The sequence below is a fragment of the Chiloscyllium plagiosum genome, unplaced genomic scaffold, assembly GCF_037043375.1.
Source record: "Chiloscyllium plagiosum isolate Xiang-an unplaced genomic scaffold, Cpla_swu_hap1 HiC_scaffold_23, whole genome shotgun sequence".
NCBI classification, from domain to species: Eukaryota; Metazoa; Chordata; class Chondrichthyes; order Orectolobiformes; family Hemiscylliidae; genus Chiloscyllium; species Chiloscyllium plagiosum.
In genome coordinates this window covers 53,772,282-53,800,065 of record NW_028270161.1, presented here as the reverse complement: position 1 = coordinate 53,800,065, position 27,784 = coordinate 53,772,282, and the positions used below count along the sequence as shown (strand labels likewise).

The window sequence follows — 27,784 nt, the reverse complement described above, 5'->3', positions numbered from 1 at the left end:
GGTGCTCACCTTCCACCCTACCAACGTTCACATAAACCAAAACATCCGCCGACATTTCCGCCACCTCCAAAAAGACCCCACCACCAGGGATATATTTCCCTCCCCACCCCTTTCTGCCTTCCGCAAAGACCGTTCCCTCCGTGACTACCTGGTCAGGTCACGCCCCCCTACAACCCACCCTCCCATCCTGGCACTTTTCCCTGCCACCGCAGGAACTGTAAAACCTGTGCCCACACCTCCTCCCTCACCTCCATCCAAGGCCCTAAAGGAGCCTTCCACATCCATCAAAGTTTTACTTGCACATCCACTAATATCATTTATTGTATCCGTTGCTCCCGATGCGGTCTCCTCTACATTGGGGAGACTGGGCGCCTCCTAGCAGAGCGCTTTAGGGAACATCTCCGAGACACCCGCACCAATCAACCAAACCGCCCCGTGGCCCAACATTTCAACTGCCCCTCCCACTCTGCCGAGGATATGGAGGTGCTGGGCCTCCTCCACTGCCGCTCCCTCACCACCAGACGCATGGAAGAAGAACGCCTCATCTTCCGCCTCAGAACACTTCAACCCCAGGGCATCAATGTGGACTTCAACAGCTTCCTCATTTCCCCTTCCCCCACCTCATCCTAGTTTCTAACCTCCAGCTCAACACTGTCCCCTTGTCTTGTCCGGACTTGTCCGACCTGCCCAGCTCCTTTTCCACTCCACCCTCTCCTCCCTGACCTATCACCTTCATCTCCTCCCCCACTCACCTATTGTACTCTATGCTACTCTATCCCCACCCCCATCCTCCTCTAGCTTATCTCTCCACGCTTCAGGCTCTCTGCCTTTATTCCTGACGAAGGGCTTTTGCCCGAAACGTCGATTTTGCCTGTCCTCGGATTTTGCCTGTCCTCGGATGCTGCCTGAATTGCTGTGCTCTTCCAGCACCACTAATCCAGATACTTCCTCTGACAGCCCATTCCATACACGCACCACCCTCTGCGTGAAAAAGTTGCCCTTTTGGTCAGGTTTAAATCTTTCCGCTCTCATCTTAAAGCTATGCCCTCTAGTTTTGGACTCCCCTACTCTGGGGAAAAGACTTGGCTATTGACCCTATCCATGCCCCACATAATTTTATAGACCTCTGTAAGCTCACCACCCCTCTCAGCCTTCAACGCTCCAGGGAAAATAGCCCAAGCACATTCACCCTCTCCCTACAGCGAAAGCTCTCCAACCCTGGCAATATCCTCGTAAATTTCATAAAATTGGCAGCAAATGTGCCATAAACAAAACCAGAAATTGCCTCATATATGCAGAGGGTCTGGCAGCATCAGTGGTGACAGAAACAGAGTTAATGTTTTGTGTCGATGACTTTTCACTGACGCTGTGTGCAGTCTAAGCCATGAATCTGGACATCACACTGCTCAAGTGAGACTTGAAACCCTGACCTTCAACTCAGAGAAGAAATTGCTATTGACTGAAAAAAGAAATTGCATTGAGTCACTTTGAAAGTGGTATGGAGATAATGTAATCCTGCACTTGGAAAATGTGCGACGTATGCAGGGAGTACAATTCAGGCAAACGTTACAATTATCTGGGATTCTCATTGTCTGGGCACTGATTTTACTGGATTTCAGTTTAGAGTTTTCGGTCTGGTATTATTCGATTGAAATGACATTTGGTGTTCTTAAGCACAAGGGCTAGTCACATATTTCAATTTGTAGTTTCATGTCTAGCATCAGCCCAATTATTTTAAGTGGATTTCACCAAACTGCTAGGCAGGAGCCATCATAAATGAATGAAAAGCCTTTGGGAAGTCACCAGCGTTAATTTGAGAGCTCCCTTTTTTTGATTTATCTCATTTAATTGGATATTAATATTCACTGTGACTCAAACCCTACACCAAGTAGAACAGAAGCAAAAGGAAACAAAGGTCAGAGCTTTCATGGATTGAGTAAATGTTAATATCTATTTATTGCAATGATTCATTTTGAAACATTTTCAATTATGTTGCTGAAATTTCACATTTCATTTGGAAAATTCGAGAGTGGATAGGGAAAGTATTTCCTTGCATATACTCATTATCTTTTAATGAGTTGACATGGAAGGTGAAGTTACTATGTTCACTCCAGAGAGTAAATATCACACGGGACTGCAGCCACATCTGTGTGGTGGTGACAGGGTTGTGGGGCACGTTCTCTGCTAAGGGAGGGCTCATTGCATGCTGCATAATGACCTTCAATTGCTGTGAGATTTTGCAAGCTGCTCTTGAGAACACTGGTGAAAGTACTCCCAGCTAGACGAACCTCCAGAGCCAGTTCTATCCTCGATAGCTTCAGAGTGAACTGCACGTGGGGAAAATCGTTGCGATGCTGGGGAACTGACGGATATGTCAACACTGCAACTGATTAATTGCAGCCAGATCCATAAGGAATCAGAGGTGCCGAGACAGATTGCAATTAGCACAATCTATTTGGTCATTCTGAGCTGCTGAGGATATTCGAATACTGCAAATTTAAAGCTGAACAGCCAGTGGGGAGCTAGGGAAGTGATTGCTGGGCCTCTTGCTGAGATCTTTGTATCATCGATAGTCACAGGTGAGGTGCAGGAAGACTAGAGGCTGGCTAACGTGGTGTTGCTATTTAAGAAAGGCAGTAAGAAAAGGCAACGGAACTGTAGACCAGTGAGCCTGACATCGCTGGGTGTGCAAGTTATTGGAGAGAATTCTGAGGGACAGGATGTACGTGTATTTGGAAAGGCAAGGACTGATTAGGGATAGTCAACATGGCTTTCTGCATGTGAAATTATATCTCACAAACTTGATTGAGTTTTTTGAAGAAGTAACAAAGAGGGTTGATGAGGGCAGAGCGGTGGACATGATCTGTTATGACTTCAGTGAAGTGTTTGACAAGGTTCCTTATGGTAGACTGGTTAGCAAGGTTAGATCACATAGAATACAGGGTGAACTAGCCATTTGGATACAGACCTTGCTCAAAGGTAGAAGACAGAGGGTGGTGGTGGAGGGTTGTTTTTCAGACTGGAGGTCTGTGACCAATGGAGTACCGCAAGGATGGGTCCACTGCTTTTCATCATTTATATAAACGATTTGGATGTGAACATAAGAGGTATAGTTAGTAAGTTTGAAGATGGCACCAAAATTGGAGGTGTAGTGGACAGCGAAGAGGGTTACCTCAGATTACAACGGGATCTTGATCAGATGGGCCAGTGGGCTGACAAGTGGCTGATGGAGTTTAATTTAAATAAATGCGAGGTGCTGCATTTTGGAAAGGCAAATCAGGGCAGAACTTATACACTTAATGGAAAGGTCCTGGGGATTGTTGCTGAACAAAGAGACCTAGGAATGCAGGTTCATAGTTCCTTGAAAGTAGAGTCAGAGGTAGATAGGATAGTATGCTTTCCTTTATTGGTCAGAGTATTGAGTACAGGAGTTGGGAGGTCATGTTGCGGCTGTGCAGGACATTGGTTAGGCCACTGTTGCAATATTGCATGCAATTCTGGTCTCCTTCCTATTGGAAAGATGTTGTGAAACTTGAAAGGGTTCAGAAAAGATTTACAAGGATGTTGGCAGGGTTGGAGGATTTGTGCTACAGGGAGAGGCTGAATAGGCTGGAGCGTCGGAGGCTGAGGGGTAACGTTATAGAGGTTTATAAAATCATGCGGGGCATGGATAGAATAAATAGACAAGGTATTTTTCCCTGGGGTGGAGGAGTCTAGAACTAGAGTGCATAAGTTTAGGGTGAGAGGGAAAATATATAAGAGGGAGTTAAGGGGCAACATTTTCATGCAAAGGGTAGTATGTGTATGGAATCAGCTGCCAGAGGAAGTGGTGGAGGCTGGTACAATTACAACAGTTAAAAGGCAGCTGGATGGGGACATGAATAGGAAGGGTTTGGAGGGATATAGGCCAAATGCTGGCAAATGGGACTAGATTTTTTTAGGATATCTGGTTGGCATGGACAAGTTGGGCTGAGGGGTCTGTTTCTGTGCTGTACATCTCTGTGACTCAATGACTCTACTCTGGCCAGTAGTTATGGTCAAACTGAGTCTGTCATGCTCACTATTTGGCTTTCAGTCCCATTAGTTTGTGAAATACTTTGTCCCTTATGACAGAGACTGTTACAAAACCTTTCCCCTTATTTTGCTAATCTGACAGCTTTAGGAATTTCATGGCAAGAAGGCTGATGCAAAACATTGATTTAAATTACCTGCATTTCCCTGTTAACAATTCTCCAGTCAGCTTCGACAAGAGTCCACCACTTACTTCAGCTACTCTTCTCCTTTTTATATATCTGCAGAAGCTCTTGCTGTTTGTTTTTATATTAATTGCCATATTATTTTTGTAATCAATCTTCTCCCATTTACTAGATTTTTAATCAACAGCTGCTGATTTATAAAGAGAATCCCAATCCTCTGGTCTACTCTAGTTTGCATGCTTTATATGCTGTGGTTTTGATGTGATGTGGTAGTCCTTGTTAACTGTGCGTGGATCATCCATTTCATTGAGTCCTTCTTTTTGACCCCAGTAAGTTGTTGCTGAGCGTTATGAAATGTCTGCTAAAATGTCTGGGCCACTGCTCATTGACTGACTTTTCCCTTTGTCTATTTTCCCAGTCCGCTTTGGATAACTCTTTCCTCATATTTCCAAAGTCACCTTATTTTAGGTGGGGCCAATGGTTTGATATCCGAGTTACTGAATTTGAAATTTTACCATGTTGCAATCAATACCCTCTAGACAATCCTCAACTATAACATCTCTTATTAATCTAACTTCATTATGTATTACTTGATCGAAAATATTCTGTTTTGAATAGGCTCTACGATGGACTGCTTCTGATGTACTCTGCAAATTTATCTTCAAATTACACTTGTCCATCTGGTTTGTGCAGTCAGTATGCAGATCAAAATCAATTGTAGTGTCTTTCTTACACACCTCTAATATTTCCTGATTCAGTCCCACCATGAGACAACTCTTTGGCCTCCAGATAACTCCCATCCATGGCTTCTTTCCTTCCTTATTCCTTAGTTCCACCCAAACTGATTATACATCATGATCTACTGCCACCATATCCCTTCTCAGCACTCTACTGATGCTTTCCTTCATTGACAAAACTACTCCATCTCCTTTTCCTTTTCGTCTATTTATCTGGAATATTGAATACCCTTTAATGTTGAGTTCTGAAGAAGGGTCACTGGACTCGAAATGTCAACTCCACTTTCTCTCCACAGACACTGCCAGACCTCCTGGTTTCTCCAGTACTTTCTGTTTTTGTTTCCGATTTCCAGCATCCTCAGTTCTTTGTGTTAACTTGTTTAAAGCCCAATCAACAATCTTAGTTATATTATTTACCAGGACAGTCCAAAGATGTGCGGGTTAGGTGGATTGGCCATGCTAAATTACCCATTGTGTCCAGGGATGTGCAGGCGAGATAGATTAGCCATGGGAAATGCAGGGGTACAGGGATAGGGTAGGTAGGTGGTTGCTCTTCAGAGGGTTGGTGTGGGCTTGATGGGCCAAATGGTCCATGAATCTATGATTCAGGGTTCCTATCCTGGTTCAAATGGAGCCCATCCCACAAACAGTTCTCTCTTTCTCCATTACTTGTGCCAATGGAATTGAAATTGGGACCCATTCCTCTGGCACCAATCTTTGAACCACACGTTTACCTCTCTAATCTTAGTTAACTGACGCCAATTGACATGTGGTTCAAGTACTAATCTTGTGTTTATTATCCTTGTGATTCTGCTCTTTTTAATTTTAGCCCTGAGCTGCTTGTTATCCCTCAGCAGAACCTCTTTCCTGGTCCTATCAATGTCATTCATACCTAGGTGATCACAACAGGATCCTTCCCTCCCAATTCAAATTCCTCTCCATCTCACAAGTGACAACCTTGGCACCAGGTAGGCATCACTGTCTTCGGAACTCTCTATCTTTGCAGTAGAGAACAGTATCTAATCACCCCATTATGCTATCCCCGATTACTGCCACATTTCTCTAGTGTCACTCACTAGCACAATATTTTGGTCTTAAAAATATTTAAAGGTGCCAAGTCTTTTTGAGGAAGTGAATTCCAAAGTTTTGCAACCCTCTGAGAGAAAGAGAATCAAGCAGGGACTCAAGTGTTTTAGCTCCCTACTAATTTTCTGGGTTCTTAGCCAAACGCCTTCCATGATGTGGAGGTGCCAGTGTTGGACTGGGGTGGACAAAGTTAAAAATCGCACGACACCAGGTTATAGTCCAACAGGTTTATTTGAAAATATAAGCTCTCGGAGCGCTGCTCCTTCATCAGTAAAAGATAGTAAAAGATCAAAGTGTCATACAACTGATGCGATGAATTGAACAAACCTAGATTGCTGCTAAATCTTTAATCACTTAGAATGGGGATGCAGGTTTTGGTTCATTAATACGTAAATCCCAGAACTTCTTTCAAGTCCAGAGATAGCGGGTGGCACGTTGGCACAGTGGTTAGCACTGCTGCCTCACAGCGCCAGAGACCCGGGTTCAATTCCCGCCTTGGGCAACTGTCTGTGTGGAGTTTGCACATTCTCCCCATGTCTGCGTGGGTTTCTCCGGGCGCTCTGATTTCCTCCCACAGTCCAAAAATGTGCAGGTTAGGTAAATTGGCTGTGCTAAATTGCCTGTAGTGTTAGGTGAAGGGGTAAATGTAAGAGAATGGGCCTGGAGGGTTGCGCTTCGGAGGGTCGGTGTGGACTTGTTGGGCCGAAGGGCCTGTTTCCACTCTGTAAGTAATCTAAATCTCATTGTCTGTTTCACTGAGTGAGTGAGATGTGTTTCTGTTATATGGGGGCGGCACGGTGGCTCAGTGGTTAGCACTGCAGCCTCACAGCACCAGGGACGGGGTTCGATTCCAGCCTCGGGCAACTGTCTGTGTGGAGTTTGCACATTCTCCCTGTGTCTGTGGGAGCTTCCTCTGGGTGCTCCAGTTTCCTCCCATGATCCAAAGGTGTGCAGGTTAGATGAACTGGCCATGCTAAATTGGCCATAGTGTTCAGGAATGTGTAGGTTAGCTGCATTAGTCAAGGGTAACTGTAAGTGTTGAGGTGGGATACTCTTCGGAGGGTCAGTGTGGACTTGTTGGGTCAAATGACCTGTTTCCACAGTGTAGGGATTCAATGATAAGGCAGTGGTGAGCTACCTCCATCACTTGTTGCAGTCCAGTGCTGTTAGGAAGAGTTCCAGGACAGCCAAAGAATAGCGATTATTTTAAATCAGGATGGTTGCTGAGTTAGACAAGATTACAAGTCCATTAGTATCAGGTACACAGTGAAATACTACTTGATTCTTTTTCATTAGATTAGATTCCCTACAGTGTGGAAACAGACCCTTCAGCCCAACCAGTCCACACTGACCCTCTGAAGAGTAACCCACCCAGAACCATTTCCCTCTGACTAATGCACCTAGCACTATGGGCAATTTAGCATGGCCAATTCACTGACCTGCACATTGGATTGTGGGAGGAAACCAGAGCAAAGTGCAAACTCCACACAGACAGATGCCTGAGAATGGAATTGAACCCAGGACCCTGCTACTGTGAGGCAGCAGTGCTAACCACTGAGCCACCGTGCCACCCCACATTCTGAGATGCATAAAATGTGGCTGACTGATTTGAAATCTAATTTTCATATTTAAAGAATGACTACACCGGTATGGATTCAGCATTGCTGAGGTTTCCTGAATGACTCTCTTTTTGAACCTCTCTCCTCACCTGAGGTGTGGTGACCTTTAGGATAAAGCACCACTAGTCTCTAATAAGAGAGCAGCTCATTGGTCTGGTGAGACTATGGCGATTTTACCTTTATCTTTTACTCTGATCTCCATTTGTTTTTACACTGATGTACACTCATAGAATCCCCACATTGTGGAAGCAGGCCATTCGGCCCATTGAGTCCACATTGCCACTCTGACAAGCATCCCACTCTCTTACCCTATCCCTGTAACCCTACATTTCCCATGGCTCATCCACCTCGCCTGCACATCCCTGAACATTATGGGCAATTTAGCATGCCCAATCCACCTGATCTGCATATCTTCGGACTGCGGGAGGAAAACGGAGCACCCAGGGGAAACCCACACAGACACAGGGAGAACGTGCAAACTCCACACAGTCGCCTGAGGGCGGAATCAAACCTGGGTCTTGGCGCTGTGAGGCAGTAATGCTAACCACTGAGCCGCCATGCTATTTTAGGTTTGGATAATTTCTAATGATATTGGGCAGGTACTTAAGTGTATCTTGGCATCAGCAAAATGGTAACCACATTAGGACCCACTTTCAGGTGGACATTTTTGTCAGTTGTCTGGAAAAGATCTCAGGTAAAAATATTGGAGTGAAGATACATTACAGCATTCAGGGATAGTGCACCAGAAATCAAGCTGTGGATGTGAAAATGTGTTTAAACCATGGAATTGCTCAGATTTACCTGTCTAACTCAGGTTAAAGGAAAATGCAGATTTTTACTATCAACATTTATTGGAGTCCAACTTATTTTTAATCAGTCACAAAAAGTAGACAGGTTGAATCACTAACCTATAACTCTGCAATTTAAACTTCACCCTTTTCTTTAAATTCTTGTGCAGATGTAAACAATGCAACGAGTTGGGACAAGGTGCAAATATTAATTGCGGAGAAGGTTAAAAAACTGTCAGAGCAGCACATTTCTGGCACCAGACGGTCACCGATGTCAATGAATTGCTTTCTTTTGACTCCTCCTGATTATTTGCAAAGTCGTGATTGCCCTGCTTTTTATTTACTGGTCCTTTGTCCTTTCAGTGTCTGGGAAGGTGATTTTTTTTTCACTTTAATACAAAGAACATGGAGAAATAAATATAAAATAAAGGGTACTATTCTAAAGGAGTAGAGATATCTGGGTGAATAAGAAATTGATGGTGGCAGGACAGGAGGAGGAAGCTGTTAATAAAGCATACAGTTTTCTTGACTTCATTAATAGGGCATTGAGTACAAGAGCAGGGAAATGATGACGAACTAAGTTAGGATGCTGGTTAGACCTCAGTCGGAGAATTGTGTACAGTTGTGGGTGTCACACCAGAGGAGGGTTATGAAAACATCGGAGAGACAGAGGGGAAGGTGTTTACAAGAATGGATCCAGGAGTGAGACTCTTCAGTTAGGAAGAAAGATTGGAGAAGTTGGGACTGTTCTCCTTGGAGAAAGGTGAAGGGGAGATTTGATAGGAATTTTCAAAATCATGAGGAGTCTGGACAGAAAAGACAGGGAGGAACTATTCCTGTTTGTAAAAGGAGTCAGAGCCAAAGGGCACAATTTAAAGTGATTTGCAGAAGAGACAAACGTGAGGTGAGAAGTTACAGTCCGGAATGCACTTCCTGGAAGTGTGGTGGAAATGAGTTCGATTGATGCATTCAAAGAGGACATTAGATAGCTATGTAAATGAAAATATTGTGCAGGGGTTTGGGGAGAACGCAGGTGATTGTCACAAACTGAAACGCTCAGGCAGTGCAGCCACTTTGGGTGAAATGGCATCTGTCTGCATCGTAACAATTCTATGATTAAATATATGTTTTAGATCAAAACATGACATGTTGTGACACACCTCCAGGGTAGGTGGGACTTAAACCTGGCCCTTTGGCCCAGCGATAGGGGGCAACCACACTGTGCCACAAATTATACCCAATGGCTATCATGCAATAAATTAGATCATGTGAGGACAAGAGCTTCTTCTTGTTAAGACTCACAAACAGGGTGGTAGACACAGTAGACAAGGGAATGGGAAGGGTGGCAGTAACCTTCTATCCATTACTATTATTTACTGATCTATGCTACTTCACTCTGTGATCTGCCTGTATTGCTCGCAAGACAAAGCTTTTCACTGTGCCTCAGTACACGTGACAATAAATTCAATTCATTAATACCACAGCTTGGTTGGGGGCATGTGGGGTCATGGATGAGGGCAGTATTTGATTACAAGGGGTCATGGATGGTGCACTGGGAAGGTGTGGGCAGTGACAGAGTGTGACAATTACAGAGGAGTGTCTGTTTTTAATTGCACATGGAAGCAAAGTCCCACAGCTCTGATGTGAGCCTCTTACACAGCCTAACTTTATAACTGATAGGTGTTGTGGCTGTCTTTGAACTTATCCAACATCAACTCCAACTGGTGCCAGTCCTCCAAGTAATAAAAACGCAGCTTTTAGAGCCAATAATTCCTGAGGTATTCACACAAAGCTGGCAATTTCCCCAACTCCCACTACCTGCCTTGAGGATGAAAACCTGGCCTTCAATTCTCAGCAACTTGTTCCTCCATGGGAGATCAGGGGTTAAGGATTGATCTGACTTGTAATTCCTCCTCAGCAAATATCTTGAAGGTATTTCTGCCTCTTGGTGTTTAATTTCAGAAATGTGGTTGGAAATTTTACTGTTTGTTCAGCTGAGGTTTCTCATTTATGAAATATGATCATTTAGCTATGCAAGATAATCCTGAAATTAGGGAGAACTTTACTGAGAGAGTCATACCCTTGGTGTATACAACACATGACTGAATGGGTCATTATAGCCACGGACAAATGAGCAGAATTCTAACGGTGAGGTGAAAGAGTGATCACTATTAACATCAAGGCAGTACTTGACCAAGTGTGGTATCGTGGTGCGTGAGTAAAACTAAGACCACACGGAATAAGAACAGGAGTAGACCATACAGCACCTCAAGCCTGTTTCACCATTTGATAACACCATGGTTTGTTCAACATTCCTCATATCCACTTTCCTGCCCTTTCCCCTCAACCCTTGATTCCCTGACTGATCAAGAATCTGTCTATCTCAGTCTTAAATTTACAAAGGTCTCTATCCCCACTGTGACAAGGGGTTCCAAAGACTCTCAACCCTCTGAATGAAGAGATTCCTCCGCGTCTCCATCTTAAATGGGTGCCCCTTTATTCTGACTCTGTGCCCTCTGGCACTAGACTCTCCCGTGAGGGGAAACTTCCTCTCAGCATTTACCCTGTCAAGCCCCTAAAGAATCTCTCATGTCTCAATGAGATCATCTCTCATTCTTCCAAACTCCAGTGAGTACAGCCCCAAACTGTTTAGCCTTTGCTGATAAGACAATCCTTCCATACCAGGGATCATCCTGAACCTTCCCTGAACTGCCTCCAATAAAATGATATCTTTCACTAAACTGCTCACAGTGCTCCAGATGAGGTCTCACCAGCACCTTATGCAGTTGCAGTAAGACTTACCGACTCTTATACTCTAACCCCCTTGAAATAAGCCATTAGCCTTCCTTTTTTTTTATAGATATTTTTATTAGAAATTTAACATTTTTACAAGTTTACAAAAATAAACAAAACTCTCAGATATAAACATTGATATACAATTAGCTCAAATATACAATAGCCAAAATTTGACAACAAAAAAAAACAAAACAAAACAAAACAACAAAAAAAAACCCCAAAAAAAAACAACAACAACAAAAAAAAAACAAACAGACAAAACTCAACTATCTACTAATCTAACCTACAACTAACCAGGGTGTATATTTAAGTCTCTTACATGCTCGGGATGTGTTAACATCAGATATGATAAAACCCGTATTCGTGCGGGATTCCTCCCCCGAGGGGCCGCGGACCAGCCAGGTTCGTAGTCTCAATTAAATAAAAGCCCTTGTTAGGATAGCCGAAATATCTGTATTTATGTAATTCAAAAAGGGCTGCCATATTTTATAAAATAATTCGGTCTTTCGGTGCACCATATTTGTAAGGAAGTCAAGGGGAATACATTCCATAATTAGTCTGTGCCAATTTGAAAGTCCAGGGGGGCCCTCCGCCACCCAGTTCATCAAAATATTTTTCCTTGCACAGAAAGAAAGAATAGAAAATAGTCTCTTCCCGTACGTGTCCAGGGAGGGAAAGTTCGAAAAGCCCAAGAGGAGAGATACGGGGTCCACTTTTATTTCCGTTCCTAAAATTTCTGTCAGGGTACTTGCTACTTTAGTCCAATATCCACGGATCTTATGACAGGTCCATAAGCAATGTACAAGAGTGCCCACCTCTATTTTGCATTTAGGACACATTGGAGATGCTCCTGCTTTAAATTTTGCCAATCGAACCGGTGCTATATGGGCCCTATGAAGTATCTTCAGCTGGATAGCCTGGGTTCTGTTACAAATAGTAATTCTTCTAGCATTTTCCCAGATATCATTCCACGTTTCTGTGGAGATTTCTAGTCCCAGATCCTGATCCCATGTTTTAAGCAGATTATCCATATCTCCCGATACTTCATCATGTAGCAAATGATAAATATTACTGACGGAGGATACCCCCACTGGTCGTAGGACACTACATTCTCTATCGGATTTATAAAGACTATCTAATAACGTAGTCTTCTTCTGTATAAAATCTCGAATTTGGAAGTATCGAAAGAGGTCTCCATTGGGTAATCCGAATTTCTGACGCAGCTGTCCGAAAGACATCAGGACCCCATCTTTAAATAAATCCCCAAGACATGAGATACCCCTGGCTCTCCAGAGTTTAAAAGTGGCATCTGTTAACCCCGGTTGGAATCCCCATGCTCCCACTATCGGTGCATAGGGGGATGTTTTATGTGAATTACCCTCATTTTGCCGCATTATATTCCAAGCCTTGATTGTATTCAGTATTATAGGGTTTTTACAGTGATCTGTAATGATTTTCCTCTTGTCTGAGAATAAAAGGTTAATAAGTGGGTATTTTACTTGAGAAGCCTCGATGTCCAACCAGATTGATTGTGGATCAGACAAGACCCAATCAGCTATATAACTTAATAGGGAACTTAATTGATATTTCCTAAAATCTGGGAAGTCCAATCCACCCCTTGCCTGTGGAAGCTGTAGCTTCTTCAGCTTAATGAGGGGTCACCTATGGTTCCAGATAAAGGAACTCAGCCAGCCGTATAATTTACATAAAGCTGTCCTCGGCAGCATCACCGGAAGCATTCTCATAGGATATAGGAGACGGGGCAGGATATTCATTTTGATTAATGCTATTCTACCCAGCCAGGAAATTGGCAGGTCTCCCCATCGCTGGAGGTCCTGCCTTATCCTTTCCAATAAATACACAAAATTAGCCTTATACAACTGACCAAATACTGGAGTAATAAAAATGCCTAAATATAAGAAACCCTCCAGGGACCAGCGAAAGGGAAAAAGGGAACCGTCCGCTAAGCGGGGTATCACAGCAAGGCCACCCATTGGCATAGCTTCCGATTTTGAAAAATTAATTTTATAGCCTGAGAATGCACTAAATGTATTAATAACTTGGATTAAGCGAGGTATGGACATCAAAGGGTTACTGAGGAATAGAAGAACATCATCTGCATAAAGGGTAATTTTATGTTTACCTGTACCAATCCTTGGGGCCACTATGTTAGGATCAGCTCGTATAGCTTCTGCTAGTGGTTCAATTATTAGCGTGAATAACAATGGCGAGAGGGGACATCCCTGACGGCAGCCCCTACCTACACTGAAGCTATCCGAGCCTAATCCATTGGTAACCACAACTGCTTTGGGATCACTATACAATGTTGAGATCCATTTGGTAAACACCTGTCCAACACCAAACCTCTCCAATGTGTAAAACAAATATGACCATTCGACCCTATCAAATGCCTTTTCCGCGTCTAATGAAACCACTACTCCTGGTATCTTTCCCTGATGACAAGCTTGAATCATATTCAGAGCCCTTCTAACATTATTGGATGATCTACGGCCCTTAATAAACCCCGTCTGATCCTCCTTTATAATATGTGGCAGTATCCTTTCTAATCTCAGTGCTAACGTTTTAGAGAGGATTTTAAAATCTACATTTAGCAAGGATATAGGTCTGTATGATGTACAATCTTCTGGGTCCTTTCCTTTTTTGAGGATAAGAGAGATATTTGCCTCTTTCAGCGAAGGCGGGAGACAGCCCTGACTATATGCATAGTTATACATGTCCATAAGTGGACCAACCAGTATTTCTGTAAATTCTTTATAGAATTCAGCTTGAAAGCCATCTGGGCCCGGCGTCTTACCATTTTGAAGGTGCCTAATTGCATCAACTATTTCTTGGGGTGTAAGAGGAGCATTTAGGACTGATACTTGTTCCGGAGTTAGGTCTGGAAAAGTCAAATTTTTAAAAAATGACTGCATCCTCTTCGCCCTATCTTCACAATCCTGTGATTTATATAACTCAGAATAGAATTTTCTAAAGGTCGCATTAATCTTTTTATGATCATGAGTCAAAATGCCCGTGCTTTCCTTAATAGACATAATCGTCTGAGGGGCCTTTTTTTTCTTTGCAAGAAATGCTAAGTATCTACCCGGTTTGTCACCATATTCATATAATCTTTGCTTTGCAAATAATATTTCCCTCTTAGCCGTTTGAGTAAGTGTAGTATTTAGAGCTGTCCTAAGAGCTGTAATCCTTTGCAATTTAATAATAGAGGGTCTATCAGTGTATGCTGTTTCAGCCGCTTTTAAGCGGGCTTCAAGCAAACGCTGTTGTTCTCCTTTTAATTTCTTCTGGGTCGCTGAGTAGGAGATGATCAAGCCTCGCGTGTAAGCTTTGATGGTCTCCCACATCATTGACGGGTTGCTAGCTGTACCTGAATTAATTTCTAAAAAAGTTTTAAATTCTTGAGAGAAGTACTTTACAAATTTACTATCTTTCATTAAGAAGGGGTCCATACGCCAATGCCGAGGGGATGTCCCACTGTTCCTCGCCTTAGTTTCCATATATACAGCAGCGTGGTCAGAAATTGCTATATTACCTATTTTACAGGATGATATGGAATTTAAAAAAATTGAGGGGGCAAAAAACATATCAATTCTGGTATGACATTTATGTGGATTAGAGTAGAAAGAAAAATCTCTACCCTGTGGATGAAGACATCTCCATACATCTACTAATCCTAATTCTTTGTTCAGATCCATCAATTGTCTAGATCTGGGAGATACTCCTGCAGTACTCTTGGGAATCCTGTCTATTTCCGGATCCATAATACAATTAAAGTCTCCCCCTATAATTATATGACGGGCATCAAAAGCCATCAATTTTGAGAAGGCTTCTGTTATAAATTTAAAGGGGTGTGCCGGGGGGCAGTACAAATTTAAAATCCCATATTCCTCTCCATTTATGAGAGCTTTAATCAAGATATATCGTCCAGATTCGTCTTTTATCTGCTTTAGGATTTTGAAAGGGAAATTCTTCCGAACAAGAATAACAACTCCCCTGCTTTTTGAGCTAAAAGAAGAAAAAAAGGCCTGATCAAATCCGCCCTGTCGTAATTTCAAGTGTTCTTTATCTGACAGATGCGTCTCCTGTAGGAGAGCTATATCAACTCTTTCCTTCTTAAGATTTGATAATATTTTCTTCCTTTTAAGTGGCGAATTACTCCCTTTGACATTCCAGGTGCACCACTTAACCGATTGATCAACCATAATCCTCTGGGCCAATCCGAGACCCCTCGGGAGGGGGAACCCTATCCAGAACATCCTGAGCATGGAACATGTAAAATTTACAAAAATAAACCCTCTTTAATACACCCACAACAATACAGTAAAAAACTATTTCTAAATAAAAAAAATATAAAACGTATCTAAGTGGAGACTTTCCCCCTTGTTCCCAGGGGGCATCACTTCCTCTCCAAAAATCCCTCATATCCTCTCCCAACCAATGCCCCACCCTTGACCCAGGCACTCCTCAATAAAGTGAGGAAAATTCAAATATAATACAAAGCTAGAGTTAACAGTGAGCACCCCACCCCCACCCCTACCAACACCTGGGTATATTTGGTAATGTTAATACCATATATAAACATATAACTATAAAATTACCAGTTCAACAAATAATAATTAAATATGATAATACAAAATAACGAAGGGAAAAACAACCCCGCTCCTAAAGACAGAGGTAAAATCGAATAAGGTAACCACCTCCCCCCACCAACATTAACCAAATCCCCCAACTTATATATACATATATATACATACACATACATATATATATATATATATACATACACACACATATACATACACCCCTCATATATACATAAAATAATAACAGAAAACAACTCCAAGGGGGGGGGGGGGAGAAAATCAAATCCCTCTCCCCACCCCCCATAATAATATTAAGCAATAAGGTAAGAAAAAAAAAGGGAGGGGATATAAACCAAAACGGGGGGGAAGGCAGACCAACATCCATTATGTCCTACAGTTTATCTAAGAGAGTCCAAGAATTCCTTAGCCTTTTCTGGTGATCCAAAGTTATATACAGAACCTTCATGGTTAAAGCGTAACATCGCTGGGTAGCGCAAGGAGTACTGTACATTTAAGTCCCTTAAACGCTTCTTCGCCTCGTCGAATGCTTTCCTCTTTCGAACCAGAGCCGGGGAAAAGTCCTGAAATAGCATGATCTTGGATCCTTTGTAGATCATAGCTTGGGGGTCTTTTCCGAGATTTCTAGAGGCTTCTAGGAGTATCTGCCTCTCCCTGTAGCTCTGCAACCGGAACAGGACCGGGCGTGGGCGCTGGTTCGAGCCGGGCCCCCGTATTGCTACCCGGTAGGCCCATTCCACCCTTACCTGGCCTGATCCAGCTTCCAGATTTAAAAGTTGTGGCAGCCACTGCTCCAGGAATGCTGTAAGCTGGCCTTCCTCTTCCTGCTCGGGAAGGCCCAGCAAACGAATATTTTTTCGACGACCTCGATTATCGAGGTCGTCAATATGATTTTCCAAGGTCCGGACTCGCTGCTCGAGAGTCCGGACCTGATCCACGGCCGATTGAGCGGTTGTCTCCGAGGTCGCGGCCTTTAGCTCCGCCCCTCCGTGACTTCAATTTCACGGTCGTGCTTCTTCAGCGCGGCCGACAACGACTCCCAACGGTTCCTGGATTCGACGATAAAGGCATCGATCTTCGAGTCAAGCTTGGAAAGCATTTCTGTAAGGCTTGCTACTGTAGGTAGGTCCCCCGGGGCGGCTGTGGACACCTCTGCTGCAGCTGGAGAGTGTGGGGGAGGGGTTCCTGCTTGCTGAGAGCTGCGGGCTCCCTTCCCTTTAGTCATTTTAACTTAGGATAAAGTTGCTTAAATGTAGCTTAAATGTAATATTAAACCACTAATTCAGTTACTAAACTATTATAAATGATTTATAAATGATTTGGTGAGCTTGGTAGGGGGTAGGTGACCCACTGTGCCCAGGTCTTGGGAGGAGCACTATAGACTCAGTCTTACTGGGTCGCCGCCATCTTGGATCCCCCCAGCCATTAGCCTTCCTAATTACCTGTTGCCCCTGTTGGTTAGCTTCCTGTCTCTCATGCACAAGCTCCCCCAAGTCCCTTAGTGTTGCAGCTTTTCTCCATGTAAATAAAACTCTGTTCTTTTGTTCTCCCTTCCAGAATGAACTGAAAAATTGAAGTAAATGATTACCTTCTGATGTTCTCTGAGCCCAAACCAAATGGGTAAGATCCTTCCTGAGAAGGACACATGAAGTTGACTTGATGTTGTCAAGAAGGCGTGATTAACAAGAAATAAAATTAGAACTCAAATGTCTTTTGAGATGAACGCTCAGCTGTTAGATCAATGATAAATGTTTGAATCTGCTATTCAGGTTTTCTCCTCGTGTTCAAGCCCAGGAATGTTGGTATTACTCAAAGAGATTGGGAAACAACGCAGACAGGTGAGTATAACTGGCAGATATTTTATTTTGTGATTTAAACTAGTATTGCTCCCTGTACTTTGAGGCAGCAGTCTGGAATATCTCGAGCTGTGGGTGACTGCACATACCCTGTCCCTGAGGCTGCTTATTCCTTATTTTGAAGAAAGGCTGTTTTGCTCCTTATGTACTGTAACACTCCTTCCACACCAAGTGAGTTCACAGTACAGCTCTCCAGTGGGGTGAATACAACCTGTGGCATAGTGACTCAGTGGTTAACACTTCTGCCTCACAGCACCAGGGACACGGGTTCAATTCCTACCTCAGGCAACTGGTTACATGTTCTCTTTGTGTCTGCATGGATTTGCTCCAGTTTCCTCCCACAATCCAAAGATGTGCAGTCAGGTGAATTGGCCATGCTAAATTGCCCCTCGTGTTAGGTGCATTAGTCAGTGGTAAATATAGGGTAGGGGAATGGGTCTGGGTGGGTTTTTCTCCAGAGGGATGGTGTGGACTTGTTGGGCTGAAGGGCCTGCTTCCATACTATAGAAAATCTAATCTAAAACCTCCCTCTTCACGTGTTCATTCTAGACTGTTGTCTTCGCTATTACTAATTTAAGAGTCATGATCTAAATGACTCTCATTACACTACACAAAAAAATCAGAGAAAGATCTGTACAGGTCCATTTTACTCCCAAAAATCAAAAGAATGCTGAATCAGGTTAGTATTACTCCCAGAAATAAGAGGGAGACTTAGACAGGTCAATATAATAATTGTAACGGGGTCAGCCAAGTGGACGTCATAGAATGTGAGTTCCCTGATTGGGGCTGTTAACCTAGTCCAATCAGGGAGCTCCGCCTGATAGATACAAACAGGAAGGTCAGAGGTTCTGTTCACTCTGAGAGCTGGCTCTGAGGGAGCTGGATCAGTGTCAAGGACCTCCACATACAAATAAAGGGTGACTTAGTGACAGGATACCGGCCTGTGTGGAGTTATTTCAGTCAGTACTGGCCGCCAGAAATCAGAGGAAGGCTTAGACAGGTCGGTATTATTTGCAGAAAATGGAGGAAGACTTAGATGGGTCAGTATTCCTTCAAAAAATTAGAGGAGGTCCTGGACAGGTGTCAGAGGGAGGCTTCTGCAGCTGTATATTCAGGTTTCCTCAATTAATCAAACCCCTTTCAAAAGTGTTGCTCAATGAAACTCTGCAACCATTGTTTTAATCTGAAATCATGAGAAACGCAGGGCTTTCGTGGGCTCATCCTGATACATTTAGCATACTTAATATTTTGAGATTGACTCAAACACTTTTTCAGCAGCAAATAATCTGGCATTTTGTTGTCAAAACGAGTTGCGTTTGCTTTCATGGCATTTCAAGATTTGAATAGTAGTTCTACAGTGCCAATGTAAACAGTCTCGAGAAATTCTTGGCCCGAACATTAGGACTTTTACAGTGTGTCGCTGTACAGGGGCTGTGTAGAACAGAGTCCTTAAAAATAGTGAGTGCTGAGAGCAGTCCAGCGTGAGTAGCGCCAGATTTCTTTTCCCAATTCAGTTTCATTCCAATGACTCACTGTGCGCTGTTTTATATCCTGAGCAACAGAGCCTTGCTAACTGCGGCATTGGCTGAATACTTGCAAGCTATTCGTCTTAAACAAGGCTGCTACTAGCTGCCATTGCTAACTTAGCAGCTGGCTCCTTTTTTTAACACAATAAAAAGTAACAGTGAAATAACAGGAAAATCATTTTTGGAAAATCGATTCATTTAAACATTGAGTATTCTCTTGATATTTCAAGATTATTTTTCAATGCTTTTTCAAAACAGGGAAGTGTTTCAACTTTTTTTAACTTATTCACAGGATGGTACCACCTAAGCCGATATTTATTGCTCATCCCTAATTGCCCAGAAGGCAGTTAAGAGTCAATCACATTGCTGTGGATCTGGAGTCACATGTAGGCCAGACCAGGTAAGAGTGGCTGATTTCTTCCCTAAAGGGAATTGGTGAACCAAATGAGTTTTCCTGATAATCAACAATGGATTCATGATCGTCGCAAGACTCTTAATTCCAGATTTTTATTGAATTCAAGTTCCACCATCTGTCATAGCAGGATTTGAACCTGGGTCCCCAGAATATTACCTGGGCTCTGGATTAACAGGCCAGCCTTGGCCTTATTGAGTAGCTAATGTCGAAAGATATTATTTTAATTCATTCTCTCTCCAACAAAATTTTTATATTAAAGAATTTTGCATCTAAAATCACCCATCATAAAGGTTCCAGATAATTTTATCTAATCTACTCAGATGTCTTATGACATACTCTGCAGCAACATGTGATTTGATCCCAGGCCTTCTGGTTCAGACAAAGGGATACTACCACCTTACCACAAGAGTCTTCACAATTATAGCTCCAGCTCAGAGCTATTGAATCTGGAAGTGCGTTGCTGCTTCAAACAAAGAAGAAATTATATTTGTATGGTAATTCTTTTATTGACCTCAAAACATTGTGATGCATATTACAGTCAATGGAATGCTGTCAAAATGCAGTCATTTTGCAGTTTAGATAAATATAGCAGCTAATGTGCACATTGTAGGCTCCCACAAACAGCAATGAGAGAAATTACTGTACAGGTTGCTTTATATCGAAAAAACAGGACTAAAATGTTGGAAAAACTCAGGCTGATTGGCAGTATTTGTGGAGAGTGAAATGGAGTCAATGTTTCAGGTAGTGACATCCTGTCAGAATGCAGTATTTCATATTACACATAGTGTGGAAACAGGACATTCGGCCCATTGAGTCCGCACTGACCCTCAGAAGAGGATTCAACCCAGAGCCATCCCCCTACCCTATCCCTGCATTTCCTATGGCTAATCCACCCAGCCTACACATTCCTGGACACTCTGGGCAATTTAGCATGGCCAATCCACCTGATCTGCATATCTTTGGACAGTTGGAGGAAACCAGAGAACCCGAAGGAAACGCATGCCGACATGGGAGAATGTGCAAACTCCATACCAACATGATTTGGAGGTGCCGGTGTTGGACTGGGGTGGACAAAGTTAAAAATCAGACTACACCAGGTTATAGTCCAACAGGTTTATCTGGAAGCACTATCTTTTGGAGCACTGCTCCTTCATCAGGTTGTTGTGAGTGCTTCCAGATAAACCTGTTGGACTATAACCTGGTGTAGTCTGATTTTTAACTTTGTACACACAGTCACCCAAAGGTGGAATGGAACCTAGCCGATGTGAGGCAGCAGTGTTAACTACTGAGCCACTGTCCTGCCCTCAGGACATGTGACAGATCATCTTTGTGCTTCCAATAGTGTCAGTGGATCGGTTAAACCCAGCTAAAAGAGCTAACAACTCTTCTTCTATAAGTTATGAAGAAAACTTTCAAGTAGAGGTCGAGTATTTCTTTGTGTTGTTACTTTACCTCAGCGATGCTAGGTAGAATCGATAATTGACAATGATCCTTATTCTGTACACAGTGTGACACATCAGATGCCATAACACAAAACTAATCAAACAGTTCCTGTGAAATTCTAAGCTGAACAGTCACTTGCTGTCATTTTCAGAAGCATTGTCAATAAAGGACAGCTTTACATTTCAAATGTTAGCTGTTGTTTGTGATATGGAAGTGTATTACATTTCTTTGCTGTGCAATATTTTAGTTTTAAAAATGTACAATCACTCAGTAAAGGTGCTGAGACTTGCCCATACCCCTCTTACTGTACTGGGCACACACATTCCACCAGTTCCTCAGCAATGAAACCAGGAAGTTGTTTGCCTAATGAAGGTTGTAGACAAAACTCTCTTCAGTCATTTTAATGTGGCCCACATCAACAGCCAGGTACAACACCTTCTTCACCAGGAACGTGGTGGTTGCATTGACTTTATCTACTTTGGTTAGCATTGTTTCCAGTGTTCGTTGGGAAGGAAAGGAAGTTACAAGGCTTATTCAGATCAGGACCCAGAATGTGAAGAACCTGCTTAATGAGGGATCCTGGGGGAAGGAAGGTATCAGACTTCTTTCCCAGCTCCTTGACCATCTCCTTATTTTTGTTCAACTTCTTCACCAACGTCCATGTGAGGGAGATCAGCAGCCTTTGCTTCACTGCTGCCCGTTCCCAAGCAGGCACCTGGAGATGTTTGGCTGAGGCACACTCTTTAATCTGACAGTTCCAGAGAGATGCTTGTTGTTTTGAGGGTCATATTTCGTCAGACTGATCTGCAGCTCCAGGAAATTGTGAGGATTCTATTGGGATCCTTGAAGGACGTTTTGGACAGCTTTGTGCAGGGTCTCACTAGATGCTTTGCTGCTCATTCTGTCAGTGAGTCAGGATCAAACCTATCCCACGAGGAATAGATGGACAGATGGACAGTTAAAGTTGCTTGGTTGCTTACCCTGTGTAAAACTGATGGAGATGTGTTCCATTTTTCATTTGCTCTAATGGACAGGGAATTATGACTGTTAGTGTCTGTGTGTGTGTGTGTGTTGTATGTATCTGTCCGTGTATGTGTATGTCCGTGTGTGTGTGGCCATGTGTGCATGTCCGTGTGTGTGTGTGTCCGCGTCCATGTGTGACTGTGTGTCCGTGTGTGTGTGTATCCTTATGAGAGTGTGTTCCCGTGTCTGTATGTGTGTGCCCGTGTGTGTGTGTCCATGTGTATGTGTCCACGTTTGTATGTCCATGTGTGTGTGTGTTCATTTGTGTGCGTGTGTGTGTGTGTCCATGTGAGAGTGTGTCCGCATGTGCGTGTTCTTGTATGTGTATCTGTGTGTGTGTCTGTCTGTGTGTAAGAGTGTGTGTCCATGTGTTCATATCCATTTGTGTGTGTGTCGGTGTGCGTGTGTGCATGTCCATGTATGCGTCCATGTGTGTGTGTCTGTGTGTGCGTGTTTGTGTATGCATGGCCGTGTGTGTGTGTGTGTGTGTCCGTGTGTGTGTCCATGTGCATGTGTGTCTGTGTGTGTCCATATGTGTGTGTGTCTGTGTGCACGTGTCCATGTGTGCATTTCCATGTGTGTGTGTCCGTGTGCGCGTGTGTCTGTGTGTGCTTGTCCATATGTGTGTGTGTGTGTGTGTCTATGTGTGAGTGAGTGTCCGTGTGTGCATGTCCATGTGTGTGTGTCTGTGTGCATGTGTCTGTGTATGCGTTCCATATATGTGTGTGTGTCTGTGTGTGTGTGTGAGAGAGAATCTGTGTGTGTCCATGTGTGAATGTGTGTCCATGTGTGTGTGTCTGTGTGTGTGACCATCTGTGCATGTCCATGTGTGTGTGTGCCCATGTGTGAGTATATACGTGTGTGCGTGTCTGTGTGTGTGTGCATTCGCGTATGAGTGTCCATGTGTGCGCGTGTTAATGTGTGTACGTCTGTGTGTGTGTGAGACCGTGTGTGCATGTCCATGTATGTATCCGTGTATATGTGTGTCCATGTATGTGTGTGTGTGTGTGTATGACCCAAAGCTGGCTGCTTTTCTTATGGGATGGAGAGGGCCAGAAACGAATCTCAGGGCCCTGCAAGGAAAACTGGAGTCTCTTATTCCCAAATACAAAAGATGGGAGATGGCTTCAGTCTATCTTTCCACCCAAAAGGATGTCTGTGGGTGACCTAAGCGCAACATATGTTATAACTCCCCCTTACAACTTCTGAAGGTTCTTGTGATTGAGATTATTGCCATATTGTACAAGGGCATATTAGGTAAAAAAAATGTCAAGGGTGCCTGTTAGCATCAATTATTCTAGCCCCATGCTTGACTGAATCAAATTACACAACTTGCTGCCAAAATGTAATCTCATGACTGCTGTGTTTCCAAATCCAGGGGACTGCAGAATTACCACAAGGGCTTTCCTGGGCATTTTCTATAAATGTATCAGGAAGCCGAGGCATAAATCCTGCAGCTTTCACTGACATTCCAGCAGATGATCAGGAGAACTTACGGTGAACTTTCTGAAGACTTGGATAAGGGTGTAGTCATGGTGTAAATAATGATAGTATGAGAGTTTGGTGCTGAATTATCCTGCCTTTTGAAAATAATAACAGGCAGCTAGAATCATAGAATCCCTATAGTGTGGAAACAGGCCCTCAACTCAAAAGGTCCACACTGACTGTCTGAGGAGTAACCCACTCAGACCCATTCCCCTAGTCTATTAACCTATATTTACCCCTGACCAATGCACATAACCAATGCATCCCTGAACACTATGGGAAATTTAGCATGGCCAATCCACCTGACCTGCACATCTTTGGACTGTGGGAGGAAACCGGAGCACCCAAAGGAAACCCACACAGACACGGGAAGAATGTGCAAACTCCTGAGGCTGGAATCAAATCAGGGTTCCTGGCGCTGTGAGGCAGCAGTGCTAACCACTGAGCCACCGTGCCGCCCCTAAACTAAGCTGGACATGAGGCAATGCAGAATTGAAATTTAAAGCCAGAAAACTTGAGGAATCATTACTGTGGGGTCAAAAGGGAATCTGCACCCAAGATGGAATAATAACCTCCCACAGGGCATTGTGGGTCTAGCTACTGCACATGGACTGCAGTGTTCAAGAAGGCAGCTCACCACCACCTTCTCAAGGGCAGGTCGGGATGGGCAATAAATACTGGCCCAGCCAATGAGACCCAAGCCCCACAAGTTGAAAAAATAAAAGAGATGGCCTCGGCTTGTTGGATAGTGGATTTTGGGATTTATTTGCATTAAATCAGAGAGTTGCATTGAGACATGGATTTGTTTGCTGATTGGGTCTTCAGCGTAATCAGTCAGGTCTAAGAGTGAGCCTGCCCCCATAGTACTGCCCCACATGTTGGCAGGATGAGTTCACTCTGTTTCTTTCTCCACAGGCCTGCTGAGTTTTTTCAGCGATTTCAGTTTTGATTTCAGTTTTCCAGCATCCACAGTATTTTGCTTTTAGTATCATTGTTGCTGTCGCAGGATCGGATCAGCCTGCTGGATTTGCATAAACGTGAGCTTGCTTTTCTGTCAGTGGTTATTTTTGTAAGGACCACTAACCACTGGGAACCCAGAAAAACTGAGCAGAGCATGTGCATGGAAGCTTTATTCAACTTATACTGAATTTGGTGTTGGTTGGCAGGAGTCCCAACACTTGTTTCAGGTGTTGATCGATGCTGGTGAATATTACACTGGGAAGTAAAAGGAAGAGAATTGACTTATGGATTTTATTAATGGGCATGATTCATACACAATGACTCAGTGGCTGTGGGACAGCTTGCTTTACAGTCACAAGGTGATTATTCACCCAGAAATCATAGCATCCCGACAGTGTAGAAGGAGCCCATTCAACCCCTTGAGTCCACACTGACCCTCTGAAGAGTATCGCAACCAGACACACACCCCTCCCGTATTCCTATAACCCTGCATTTCCCATGGCTAACCCACCTACGTTGCACATTCCTGGACACTATGGGGCAATTTAACATGGCCAATTCACCCAACCTGCATATCCTTGGACTGTGGGAGGAAACCAGAGCACCCAAGGAAACGCATACATACACGGGGAAAATGTGCAAATTCCGCAAATTCCCGAGGGTGGAATCGAACCTGGCTCCAGGCCTTGTGAGGCAGCAGTGCTAACCAGTGCTAATGGCTCAGTCACCCTCCTTGTAAATATTCTGGTTTTCCATTCTCAGCTAAAAGGCCATATCGTCATACTACGTGATTAACACTTTTGTTTACACGAATCCATATCAACTCAGCATTTTTAGTGCAGACTTCATAACAAATGAGGTCTTTACCGACACTGAGAAAGTAAACAGATATTCATGTAAGAGATAAGCTGGATCTGTTGGAAGGTTAGAACTACACCCGATTATGTTTGGTGACGACAACAATACATCCTTGCAGAGGAGCCTTGGAGATTTGAGCTGTCGAGTTGACATTCTCCAGATATCACCTGTTCCAATAGATTCTGTAATAAAAAAGAAAAACTGTCTTAACTGCAAATTGAAAATGAAATGGATTCTTTCTGAAGATCTTGATTACAGGTGCTCCAAGTACCCTGAACAGTTCGAGGTCACTGGTTTTCCAATAGGGTAGAACCATTGTACCTTTGGTTACCCTAATGCTAATTTTGTGACCAAAAGAAGCACATATGATAATTTTTAAATTTAATCGATTTGTTGCCAAAATGGGTGGAAGGGAAAATTCTGGTGCGTGGTTCAACTTTTTTCAACATCCAATACACACAGTGGCTCAGCGGTTAGCACTGCTGTCTCACAGCACCACGGCTCAATTTCTGTGGACTGTCTGTGTGGAGTTTGTACATTTTCCCCATGTCTGCGTGGGTTTCTTCTGGGTGCTTCCACAATCCAAAGATGTACAGGTCAGGCGAATTGCTAAATTGCCCATAGTGTTAGGTGTATTACTCAGGTGTAAATATAGAGTAGGGGAATGGGTCTGGGTGGGTTACTCTTTGGAGGGTCGGTGTGGACTTTTTGGGCCAAATGGTCAGTTTCCATACTGTAGGGAATCTAATCTAAGATTTACAGCCTTTTTCAAGAGCTTTGCAAAAGTAATAATAAGATTTAACATTGTCAAAACGATGAGCGCAATTTTGAGACAAACGCGAGTTGTCTTACCACACTGTGCTTGGTTATTCATCAGGAATGACTGAATGATGATAGTAGTCCTTAGCTTCACATACCGTCCATGTTCCATTTGATTAATCTGAACAGGGAGCAGCCAAAACAGTGTAACAGTGATCGGAGGGCACAGCCTAGACTCGAGACAACAAAATTCAAAACCAAACTTCACAAACAATATTTCAGTGAGTCAGTGACCATTCAATGAAGCTCAATCCTTAAGGAGTTAGCAACGAATTATTTTTAGTCACTCCTGGGGTATGGGTGCTGCTGGTTGGCCAACATTTATTGCCCACCCCTTGTATAGGCATGTTTGGTCCCTATGCTTTTCAGGAGAAAATGAGGACTGCAGATACTGGAGGTCAGAGTCAAGAAATATGGTGCTGGAAAAGCACAGCAGGTCAGGCAGCATCTGAGGAGCAGGAGAATCAACGTTTCAGGCATATGCCCTTTATCATGATGATGCTGTTCACTAAACTGCAGCTCATAGTGAAGGTTAATGCAAACTTATTCTTAAGGAGCAGCAAAGTACAAGCCCTGCTCAGTCTAGTGTGGGACAGGAGTATCTAGATGTGCCCTTGCAATGCCAAGGCATACAAGGTGATGGATGAAATGCTGGAAAATGGAATTAGAATAGATAGGATCAGATATGATCGGTTAAAGTGCCTTTTTCTGTCTTGTTGACCTCTACGTCTATGCTCTATGAATAACTTCCTGGTCTAAGAAGTGTTTTTGGTTAACACGATATAGTTTATTGCACGTTAGTAATTAGTTACAGGTTACATCGATGTGATAGACAGCGTTGCAGAGAGGTCGAGATGTTAGATCGCACTCCTTCGAGATCTGCAGCCATTCTGCCTGCAATTCCGTCCAGTGGGTGCTGTTTAAGGCATTCCTCAGTATTAACCCTTGCAGACCCGAATGCAGCACAGCAGAGATCTCTGTTGTGCCCCTGGCCAATAGTCATTCCGCAACCAGTATCTGTAAAGCAAGCCCTTTGGTCATTTATCTTGTTACTAACTTGTGGGAGCTCAATGTATGAAAAATGGCTGCTGCATTTCCAAAGTTACATCAGCAACTGTTCTTCATAGTAGCTCACTGGCTGTGAAGCACATTGGGGTGAATAAGGGGTTTCCAGAGAAAGTGGTGGAGGCATCACAATTTAAACATTTAAAAGGCATTTGGACAGATGCGTGAATAGGAAAGGTTCAAAGGGATATGGGCCAATGCAGGCAAATGGGGCTAGTTTTGTTTAGGAAACTGGTTGGCACGGATGAGTTGGACCACAGTGCCTCTTTCTGTATTATATGCCTCGATGACTCTAAGGGCTAGAATTTGGTAGAGGTGGCAGTTTCCTGAACTCAGGCCTAAGAAGCAAAGGTAATCCTGTTTCAGCATGGTGATTGGTACCACTGAGGGCAGTGTTGAAGGTGCGGGAGTGGACATTGGCACCTGCTGTTGACAAAATGGCATGGAAATGGAAAGGCATTGGGCACATTACCTGATGTTTGCCCTTGCT

General features: G+C 43.4%; 1 long non-coding RNA gene and 1 pseudogene across 1 annotated transcript in view; one reads left to right on the top strand and one right to left on the bottom strand.

Annotated features, from left to right (window-relative positions):
• Window positions 1-17,424: 17,424 nt before the first annotated feature.
• Window positions 17,425-27,784, top strand: part of LOC148145898 (uncharacterized) — an 82,922-nt gene continuing 72,562 nt past the window's right edge. The window contains exons 1-2 of the long non-coding RNA XR_015761224.1: window positions 17,425-17,682; window positions 19,519-19,626. This is a non-coding gene — a long non-coding RNA (uncharacterized LOC148145898). The remainder of the gene's footprint in view (window positions 17,683-19,518; window positions 19,627-27,784) is intronic.
• Window positions 21,352-21,984, bottom strand: LOC122561489 (large ribosomal subunit protein uL1 pseudogene; annotated as a pseudogene).